Raw genomic sequence first — 10,897 nt, forward strand, 5'->3', positions numbered from 1 at the left:
AATGAATTAAGAAGGCCAGGTGCAGTGGTGCATGCCTGTACTTTAGGAGCCTGAGGAGAATGGATCACTTTGAGCTCAGAGTTCTAGACCAGCCTGGCAAAACTGTCTCTACAAAAAATACAAAAATTAGCCGGGTGTGGTGGCGTGTGCCTGTGATCCCAGCTATTTGGGAGGCTGAGGCTACAGAACCTCTTGAACCTGGGAGGCAAAGGTTGCAATGAACCAAGATTGTGCCACTCCACACCAGCCTGGGCAACAGTGAGACCTGTCTCAAAAATAATAATAATAAATAAATAATTAAGATCCAAACAAAAATTCAATAAAGTTATTAGTTGACTCTTTTTATCTGACTCATGAGAATATATTCTAGTCAGTAAATGGAGAGCTATACAGTAAAGAAAGTACAACTCAGAAACAGTATGAATCCGGCACTATCAAAATACAAACACATACCATATGAGCCTAAGTATTCAAGATACAAGGCATATGCTCTTTTGTGGACTAGGAAGAATTCAAGTCTTTTTTTTTTTTTTTTTTAATAGCCTGAATGAAATTTTCCTTAAACCCGTCCAACTCCATTTGGCTTTTATTCACTTTGATTCTCTGTTTGGGATCATTCCTAGAAATCACAGAATGGACATGAGTCTTGAGTCACTGGAAATATACATGCTCCAGTGATCAACGAATGCCTGTGTTTGAGCTGGCTTAGTGAGAACTCAGCCCTGAAATCCAGTCTGATCTCCGGGCAAAATGCTGATTACAATTTCTGGGTATACAAACCAGAAGCCCATGTGTGTCTTTGATTGTGTGAATAAACACTGATGGGTGAGCACACGTCCTTAACAGTTTTTGCCAGTTTATGACAAAATGAGTTCAATAAAGACCATGTGTTGTCATAAAACTAAATTATTAAATTTCTATGACCTTCCTGTGTTCTGATATTATCTTCTCATTAAAAAAAAATAAAGCTGGTATCCCCTTGTGAATACTTTCAACACCCACTCTGAATTTTTTCCTCACTGGCCCATTAAATCCAGAAGTCTGGGACTAGTTGCCTGGGACTATAAGGAACTATCACAATGATATGGTTTTTCTTTGTTTTGTTTTTTCCTGAAGGATGGTCAAGCTTAGTATTTGATCTAGTACTTAAATTTGCAACATGTTGCTACAAGTAATAGAATGTTGCATTATAACCCTCCCTTTAAAAACTCTAAAGAAATTACTTTACCAGTGATTTATTTTACTAACTGAAACAATGTTATAGACAAATAAGCAGAAGAAAATCATTAGCAACTATGTTGTCTTTCATTCCTAGGGTTTTTTTGTTTGTTTGAGAGGGAGTCTCCCTCTGTGGCCCAGGATGGAGTGCAGTGGCACAATCTCGGCTGACTGCCACCTCCGCCTTCCATGTTCAAGTGATTCTCCTGCCTCAGCCTCCCAATTAGCTGAGATTACAGTCACCTGCTACCACACCTGGTGAATATCTGTATTTTTAGTAGAGACAGGGTTTTACCATGTTGGCCAGGGTGGTCTTGAACTCCTGACCTCAAGTGATCCACTCGTCTCGGCCTCTCAAAGTGTTGGGATTACAGGCATGAGCCACCGCACCTGGCCTATTTATAGCTTAATAGAATTTAAAATAAACAATGTAACTCAATTGTATCTAATTTAGTAATTTTAGCAGGGGAGGGTAGCTGTAATCCTAGCTACTCAGGAGAATGAGAAAGGACAATAGTTTGAGCCCAGGCGCTGAAAACCAGCTTGGGCAGCACAGCAAGACCTCAGCTCAACAAACAAACAACAAACAAACATAACCAGCATATAATTTAGTCCTTTTAAACCAGCACTGGTCTAGTATATATAAAAATAATTTATGGGCTAGGCATGGTTGCTCATGCCTGTAATCAATCCCAGCATTTTGGGAGGCTGAAGTGGGTATATCACTTGAGGCCAGGAGTTTGAGACCAGCCTGGCCAGCCTGGCAAAACCACGTCTCTACTAAAAATACAAAAAAAAAAAAAAGAATTAGCTGGGCGTGGTGGCACATGCATGTAATCCCAGTTACTCAGTAGGCTGAGGAAGGAGAATCATTTGAACCCAGGTGGCAGAGGTTGCAGTGAGCCAAGATTGCACGACTGCACTCCAGCCTTAGCGACAGATTGAGACTCTGTCTCAAATAAATAAATAAATTCAATAAAAACAATTTATAAATTATTGGAACATTAAGTAACTTTCCCTGGATGATGTTTTCCTTCATCATCTCGGCAATTTTTGCTTGTTTCCTCACTGTAACCTCCACCTCCTGGATTCAAGTGATTCTCCTACCTCAGCCTCCCGAGTAGCTGGGATTACAGGCATGAGCCACTGCGCCTGGCTAATTTTGTATTTTTAGTAGACATGGGGGTTTCTGTCTGTTGGTCAGGCTGGTCTCGAACACCCGACCTCAGGTGATCTGCCCGCCTCGGCCTCCCAATGTGTTGGGATTACAGGCATGAGCCACTGCGCCCAGCCCCACTTGTTCTTTATCAGCGTCATCAAGGAATGAAGGAAACAGAGAAGAACAAGTCAGTGCCAAACCCTGCAGGAAGATCCCTTAGTTTCCATTTTGCCTTTCTAAAATCAGCCTCTGGAGACACTCTCCTGGTTTAATATTCACTGACATTTCTTTATATTTGTTCACCCAGCTCTTCCAAATACTACTGTGATGATATTTTATAATTAAATAGCTAGAAAATATTCCTTACCAGCCAAAAAGACTAATTACAGAATGTAGAAATGCATCCCCTCAAGGATGCTCATGCTTATTTTGAAATAATTTTAGATTTACAGATGAGTTGCAAAAATAGTATAGAGTTCTTACATACTCCTCAGCCATCTTTGCCTAATGTTACCATCTTACATAATCATGGTTCTAGTACTATTGTTCACCCTACCATGCTACCCCTGTGGTCAGTAGTCATGCTCAGCATGTTGTTTTCCCTTCCAGGCCTACATTCCACCTTCCATAACCCTCTTACACGTCCCAGAAGGCTGACCAGCGTGTACTGCATCAGAAGTCTCCCCTTTCACTCTGGCTCCCCATTGGGATCAACCAGTCAAAGCAGCAAGAGACTGGAGAGCAGGGCATTTATCCCACACCCACCCCCTCCTTGACTCCTTGCAAGAGCATCTCTTTACCAAAGGTTCCAGCCCATGCTTCCTCTACTCAGCTGGAGCTACATTACCTGGTTCCCAGTCACCATCCCCCTTCAGGCCTAGGATTAGTAATAGCTCTGGCTTCATTAGACCTGGATTTCTTCACCATCCTTAGTTCTTTCCTTAACCCTCCCCACACCATTTAAAGTAATTCATTTATTAAACTCTGTTCAAACTCCCAATCGACTGTGCTGTCTGATTTTCTCTGGGGACAACGACTAACAATCTAACAAAATTAATATCACCTTAAAATCGACTTTCTTTTTTTTTTTTTTTTTGAGACGGAGTCTTGCTCTGTAGCCCGGGCTGGAGTGCAGTGGCCGGATCTCAACTCACTGCAAGCTCCGCCTCTCGGGTTTACGCCATTCTCCTGCCTCAGCCTCCGGAGTAGCTGGGACTACAGGCGCCCGCCACCTCGCCCAGCTAGTTTTTTGTATTTTTAGTAGAGGCGGGGTTTCACTGTGTTAGCCAGGATGGTCTCGATCTCCTGACCTCGTGATCCGCCCGTCTCGGCCTCCCAAAGTGCTGGGATTACAGGCTTGAGCCACCACGCCCGGCCAAAATCGACTTTCTTAAAGGGAATATACACTCCTACTTACCTGCCCCCACCACACACACACAAAGTAAAAGTTTTTTTGTTTTTGTTTTTTTTTTTTTTTTTTTTTTTTTTGAGACGGAGTCTTGCTCTGTCACCCAGGCTGGAGTGCAGTGACCGGATCTCAGCTCACTGCAAGCTCCACCTCCCGGGTTCACGCCATTCTCCTGCCTCAGCCTCCCTAGTAGCTGGGACTACAGACGCCCGCCACCTCGCCCGGCTAGTTTTTTTGTATTTTTAGTAGAGACGGGGTTTCACCGTGTTAGCCAGGATGGTCTCCATCTCCTGACCTCGTGATCCGCCCGTCTCGGCCTCCCAAAGTGCTGGGATTACAGGCTTGAGCCACCGTGCCTGGCAAAGTAAAAGTTATTTACACAAAGGTTTCTTCCAAGAGGAATTCTAAACCACATCACTTAAAAGGCCAAGTTCATGATTCAAGGACTGGAATTAGACCACATCTCTACCTAGATCAAGAGTCAAGGAAATGCTTGTGTTTCCAATAATAACATTGCTAACAAGATGTCATCTATGTATGCAAATAACTAGTGATCACCAATAGGTTTGAATAGGAAGCTGATGCTGAGCCACCCCCACCCACCACTGGTGCACCATTAGCTGATACCCATTCTGGCCTTTAAAGTGCTTTGGCCAGAACTATCATTTCAGCTACAGGAAGAATCTCTAATCAGGATTTAGATCACTATTTAGTTTTTAATTTTGAAGTACAATAGAATGAATATAGGTATAAATAAGGATAATAGTTTCCTTTTTTTTTTGGAGACAAGGTCTGATTCTACCGCTAAGGCTGGAGTGCATATAGCTCATGTGATTATAGCTCACTGCAGCCTCCAACTCCTAGGCTCAAGCGATCCTCCCTCCTCAGGCTCATGAGTAGCTATGACTACAAGTGCATGCCATCGCATCCAGCTAATTTTTAAATTTTTCATAGACACAGGATTTTGCTATGTTTTGCGGGCTGGTGTTAAACTCCTGGCCTCAGGCAATCCTCCTGCCTTGGCCTCCCAAAGTTCTGGGATTACACGGATGAGTCATCACACCTGGTGGATAATAGGTATGTTTTTAAGAGGAGAGGGATATAAGACATTCCAGCCAATTTCAGCCCCACAACTAGATTCAGTAGTTATCAGGTTCAGATCAGTGTAGGATGAAACAAGTCTCAAATTCTATACCCAACTTCTTGAATCATGTTCTTCACCTATCCAACTACTTTCTAATACATGATGAAAATGAAAAGTCAATCAGGATACCTGCAGCATCCACACTGACAAAGAGTAAATGATCCAGGAGATTTCACAGGAAGCAGACTAAATTTCTGGAATAATGCCAAATGTAAAGACAGCAAATTATGATGGAAGATCAAATCATAACCTGTGAGATTCCCATCACTGGTCCCCCAGGAAGCATCCTCCTAGAACGCTGAAGTCCTCACTCATAAAACCTTAAGCTGATAGTTGTATTCCTCTCCCACTCTCCTTCCCAAACACAGGTTTCATTTTCTTATGTCTCCTATAGGATTATATAATATTCTACATTTGCTCTATGAATTTTATACACATCAAGCTAAAATCCAAAAGTTTTTTTTTTTTTTAGCATTTCTACTGTGAAGCAGAGAAACAAAGCTTTCTTTGGATGAGAAAAAAATTATGTCTAACAGAAAGTGTAGAAAAACATTTTTAAATGCCAACATCAGAAATTTTTTTCCTTTTAGAATATTTTCCTGCTCTTGTACAACAATTGCTAACTATAGAGGAACGTGAGCAACAATTTGGTTCTGCTTGCTGTTGCAGATGAAATGTGGCCACCCACAGGTACTTTTTTTCTTTTTCTTTTAAGTCAGAGTCCACTACCATGATTCCAAAAAGCAACACATGGTATATTTACTTTTTAAATTTATTTCAGGTGACAGGACACTCACAATCTAACAAAATAAACATAGAATTAAATTGCATTCTCAAAGTCCAATTCTACTTCCTAGCCAAGGCAGGAGAAGATATAGATACTAGGCTTGGTCTGTATTAGTTTTCTCCATGTAGTCTATCCCTTTCTCCTGCTAACCCCCATCGACAACTCCAACAAATGAGAGCCATTTATAAGAGTAAGACTACAACTATTTCTCACAAAATGCCTGAGATGGATATAGCCAAGACAGAAAGTATAGAAGGAGGTTTTAATGATAAACTTCTATCTTTGTTGGAAGGAAAAGGAGAAAAAGGGAGTTGATGGATCAGCACAAAGAAGAAAAACAGAAAAGGGTTTAATTTACCTTGAGAATAACCATGATTCTATTTGTCCAGGCCCAGTGAAAATTTGTGTCAAGCAATTTCATTCATTTCACAGTGCCTAGCACATTGCTGACTGTGTGGTAAATATTAAATAAATACTTGTTGGTTGATGAAACTGGTACATGAAAACGCTGTATATACACAGGAAGCAGAAACTCAATGTGGTCAGGCAAATTTGAAAGCAGGGCAAGGTTTGGTTCTCCGTGTCAACATTTTCAAGTTACACACTGGGGCAACAAATGAAATAAAATTCTGCCACATTCATAGTTCAACATGTTGTTCCTCTTTGAGTGCTAAAACTTTATATGTAAAAAAGGAAAGCTAGGATTAGGTAAAACTATTTTAAATTAAATGTACACAAAATAATTAAAGACAAGTCATTTTATTGCTTAGTATTTCTTCATGAATTTAAAAGGTGGCTTGCAAAGGTTGCTTACATTTCTAATAGCAATACACCACTTGAAATCTTAAACACATAAGCACCTATTTGCTAGACTAAAGCTAGCCTTGAACTTTTAGTGATGCCATATGCTTTTAAATTAACCCTTCTAAACACTGTACAAATCTCATCACACAGACTGTGAGCTTATAACTGAATTAGGTTACCACTAAATACTCATCAGGCAAACTACAGAAAATAAAGAAAACATGCATATTCTTATGGCTCCATGAAAGCCAAAATTAAAGATGATATTATGAGAATTTGAGATTAAACAACTATAATTTGGCTGTAAGATCTCCACGACTTACACATTAAGTTTAACTAAAATCTCTAAGGACCTTTTTCTTTGGAAAAGAATCATACATTTTAAAATAGCCTTTAATGGACAGTCTATTAAAATCACAATGGATCATAGATGTCAACTTCAAATAGTGCCTTTCTTCTAAAGGGCTTAAGTTTACACACTGGTGCAACACCACAAATGCAGATGCTACAAAGGGAGCTATAAAGAAAAACAAATTTTATTCACAACCCTCTGCATACAAACTTTTCCTTCTGTAGACTTGTGTGGAGTTGAAAATAAAGGATGCTAATATGCACATTATGCAGCACATCAAAAAAAAAAAGAGAAAACACTTTAGTTGAGTGGAAATTCATCCATCTACTGAAAATCTGGGAGAATTCACATATACTGTACTCCAAATATACCCAAGTGCAGAAAAATACTATATGAAATGGAAAAATAATGAAATATTATTTAATCAACAGCTGATTACCTTTAAAACTTTGGGCTTCTTTTCCCTCTGGGGCCTCTTGTTTTCCTTTATAACCTAAAAAAAATCAAATTGCAAAATGAGCCTCTGTTTAAGAAATAAAATCAGCTCCCACATCCCCAAAATTTTTGGCTATTTCTCTGTAAAACTATTTACACCATTTAAAATCATCAACATGTTTGCTAGGCAGAACCTAAAGAGCGTATGTAAAATGTATACTTTAAAAGTCACTAAAAAAAATCTTGCATAAATATTGAGTAGGGAAATACCCTTTTTTCCCCTTAAAGTCTGTCTTAATTAGCCTCTGCATTCTTCACAGCGAAGCCCACGAGGTAGCCATCTTGCTTGCTTCTGCAGAGGAAGCCTCTACAGTGGAACAGTTCTGCAAACTGCTTTTTGGTATTATTATCATGGTGTTTAAAGGCAGCCCTGGCCTGCCAGCACTGTAGACGTGCTGGGCATGCCTTTTGCAAAAACAGCCCCACAAAGAGTGCAGCCAATGGCAATGCAGAGCTTAGCAACTCCAAAGTGATCTTCTCAGCCTAGCCCTTCCTAGACAAAGGATCTCCTGTGCGGCTCGGCTCTCACCACAGGACACAGGCAGCCACAAGCTGCGACATGGAGTTCGCTGCAGAGGATCTGGTCGCGCCGAAATCACAGGAGGCTTCAGCAAAAACAATGCACACAAATCCCCCAGGTCACCACCATTGGATCGATGGCAGAGCCTTCCTGATTAGTAACCTCTTGGCGGCTCCGAGAGCAGGTCTGCATGGGGGAGGGGTGCGCTGCTGTGCCTCCAATGTACAGGAGACATAACTGAGCCTAGGGGGGCATTTGGGCTTGCTGAAACTCTGGAAGGTATTGTGCATTTTTACTTTATAAGGCAAGGCTAAATATTGGCGATATTTAAGGCAGGGAGGTTATGTGAGGACAGTGTAGGCTCAGCTGTTGGGCTGCATGTCTCATTCCTCGGGAACCACACCTCTTTGCAGCAGGCGCCTTGCCCAGAAACACAGCAATTTGATTTCTGTCAATAAATGTCCAATGACAATGGCAAATTAAAAAATAACAGTAAAGCCACTGAAAAGGAAAAGGACAGGATGAGGACAAAAAGAAGGGGAGGAGTTTTCAAAATGCACTTGCCACTCTGAGTGGCTAGAGAGAAAGGACTTTCTCTCTCTTGCTCTGGGCATTTCTGATGACCTTCATTTCCAAATAAAAATTCTCCCCTACCAGAAGGAAAATTAGGACTCATATCTTCGGGATAAACGGATACCTTTGGCTCTTCTGTCTCCCAAGATCAACTGTCACTGAGCATCTATATCCGCAGACCTGCCAAGCAAGTCCGTGGGGCCGGTCTGTGCACCAGACTCGCGGTCAGACAGAACCACCCACTTCCTAGGGATCAGGACCTGAGCCAGGGGTAGAACAAGCCACCATCTCCCAACACACACCTGGACTGCCCCCACACACAGTGGGTGGTAGGCAGTGGGACAGCTGGCACCACAGCTGGCACCTGCCAGACACTGGGAAAGCTGGACCAGGAGCCGTGCCCCCCACCACCCCTCTTAGCCACCTGGCATTGCAACAGCGGCAGCAGAGCAGGACAGCTGTGGTGAGCTGGCTGGTCTCAAGGTCACTGCCAAAATGCAGTGCAGAGGGCAGTCACAGTCCCATCACAGCCACCTTGACAGCTGCATAGATCTGGGGAAGACAGCCCTAGCTCCAGCCTTGCAGGGCCAAAGTTTCAGCAGCACATTTGGGGGATTGGCAGGAGGGCCTCCCCGGCTGCTCAGCCAAAGATGGGTTTTCCACTTGCAGTTGGATTCAGAACAGATTCCCACAACCAGAAATCGGGAACAGAGTGAGGGCCGGAAGGCCTGCATTTCATCACCCTTGATTCCTAGCCTTTCAGTTTGCCACAAAAGCATGCTTTTCATTTTGGAACGTGAAGTCCAGCATGCGCTGTTTTTCCACTTTTAAATTACCTCTCACTCACCCACTCCTCACCCACATTTTTAACAATCTCATGTAAGAAAAAAACTACTGGCCGGACACGGTGGCTCATGCCTGTAATCCTAACCCTTTGGGAGGCTGAGGCAGGAGGATCATCTGAGGTCAGGCGTTTGAGACCAGCCTGGCCAACATGAAACGCTGTCTCTACTAAAATACAAAAATTAGCCGGGCATGATGGTGGGTGCCTGTAATCCCATCTACTCAGAAGGCTGAGACAGGAGAATCGCTTGAACCCAGGAGACAGTGGTTGCAGTGAGCACCACTGCACTCCAGCCTAGATGGCTGAGCGAGACTCCGTCTCCAAAAAAAAAAAAAAAAGAAAAGAAAAAAAAGAAAAATAAAGCCTAATGGATAGAATATGGAGTTCTCAACTCTTCCTTCAACACTTGTAACAAAACCAATTGGACTCTGAATTATGCACATCAACCAGTGCAACTTTGAACACACTAAGCCCACACTACCTCTAAGAAGCTCTCTGTGAGGAATAAAGCAGCATTGAAACAGGCAGAAAAATCATCAAATACAGTAAGATTTGAAAATAGGTACAAAATCTTTTAGCTGTACATCCCCCCATTTTTGGTGATTAAAAAAAAAAACTGTGATGAAATATACATAACATGAAATTTATCATTAACTTTTTTTTGTTTGGAGATAGAGTTTCACTCTTGTCGCCCAGGTGCAATGGCATGATCTTAGCTCACTGCAACCTCCGCCTCCCAGGTTCAAATGATTCTCCTGCCTCAGTCTCCTGAGCTGGGATTACAGGCATGCACCATCACACCTGGCTAATTTTTTGTATTTTTAGTAGAGACGGGGTTTCGCCATGTTGGGCAGGCTGGTTTCAATCTCCTGACCTCAGGTGATCCGCCCGCCTCGGCCTCCCAAAGTGTTGGGATTACAGGAGTAAGCCACCGCACCCAGCCTCATTTTAACAACTTTTTTTTGAGACGGAGTCTTACTTGGTCACACCGAGGCTGGAGTGCAGTGGTTGCGATCTTGGCTCACTGCAACCTCTGTCTCCCAGGTTCAAGCAATTCTCCTGCCTCAGCCTTCCAAGTAGCTGGGATCACAGGCACCCACCATCATGTCTGGCTAATTTTTTGTATTTTTTAGTAGACACGGGATTTCACCATTTTGGTCAGGCTGGTCTTGAACTCCTGACCTCAGGTGATCCACCCACCTTGGCCTTCCAAAGTGCTGGGATTACAGGGGTGAGCCAACATGCCTGGCCCATTTTAACTATTTTTAAGTGTATTGTTCAATGACATTAAGTACATTCACAATGCTGTGCAACTATCACCTCTCCATTTCCAGAACGTTTTCCTCCTTGTAAACAGAAACTCCATACCCATTAAACAGTAACTCCTCATTTGCCTTCCCCCAGCCCATACTAACTTCCATTCTACTTTCTGTCTATGAAATGGACTACTCTAAGTACCTCCTATAATTGGAATCATATAGTATTTTTCGTATAGTATTTTTCTTTCTGTTTCTCTTTGCTTCACTTATTAATAGCATAATATTTACAAGGTTCATCCATGTTGTAGAATGTATCAGAATTTCATTCATTTTG

At 42.2% G+C, this 10,897-nt stretch overlaps 1 protein-coding gene across 6 annotated transcripts in view; it reads right to left on the reverse strand.

Annotated features, from left to right (window-relative positions):
• Positions 1–8,158, reverse strand: part of TET1 (tet methylcytosine dioxygenase 1) — a 98,395-nt gene extending 90,237 nt beyond the window's left edge. For 4 of the 6 annotated variants that reach the window (XM_077946685.1, XM_077946684.1, XM_077946682.1 and 1 more), the window contains exons 1-2: positions 7,578–7,873; positions 7,312–7,365 (exon numbers count right to left, since the gene is read on the reverse strand). The gene's annotated coding sequence lies outside the window, so the exon portion shown is untranslated. Of the gene's footprint in view, positions 1–7,311; positions 7,366–7,577; positions 7,874–7,896 lie in introns of those variants that run through there. The other 2 variants (XM_077946683.1, XM_077946681.1) reach the window with 1 other exon arrangement.
• Between the last annotated feature and the right edge of the window lie 2,739 nt (positions 8,159–10,897).

This window comes from Macaca mulatta, chromosome 9 (assembly GCF_049350105.2).
Source record: "Macaca mulatta isolate MMU2019108-1 chromosome 9, T2T-MMU8v2.0, whole genome shotgun sequence".
Classification (NCBI taxonomy): domain Eukaryota; kingdom Metazoa; phylum Chordata; class Mammalia; order Primates; family Cercopithecidae; genus Macaca; species Macaca mulatta.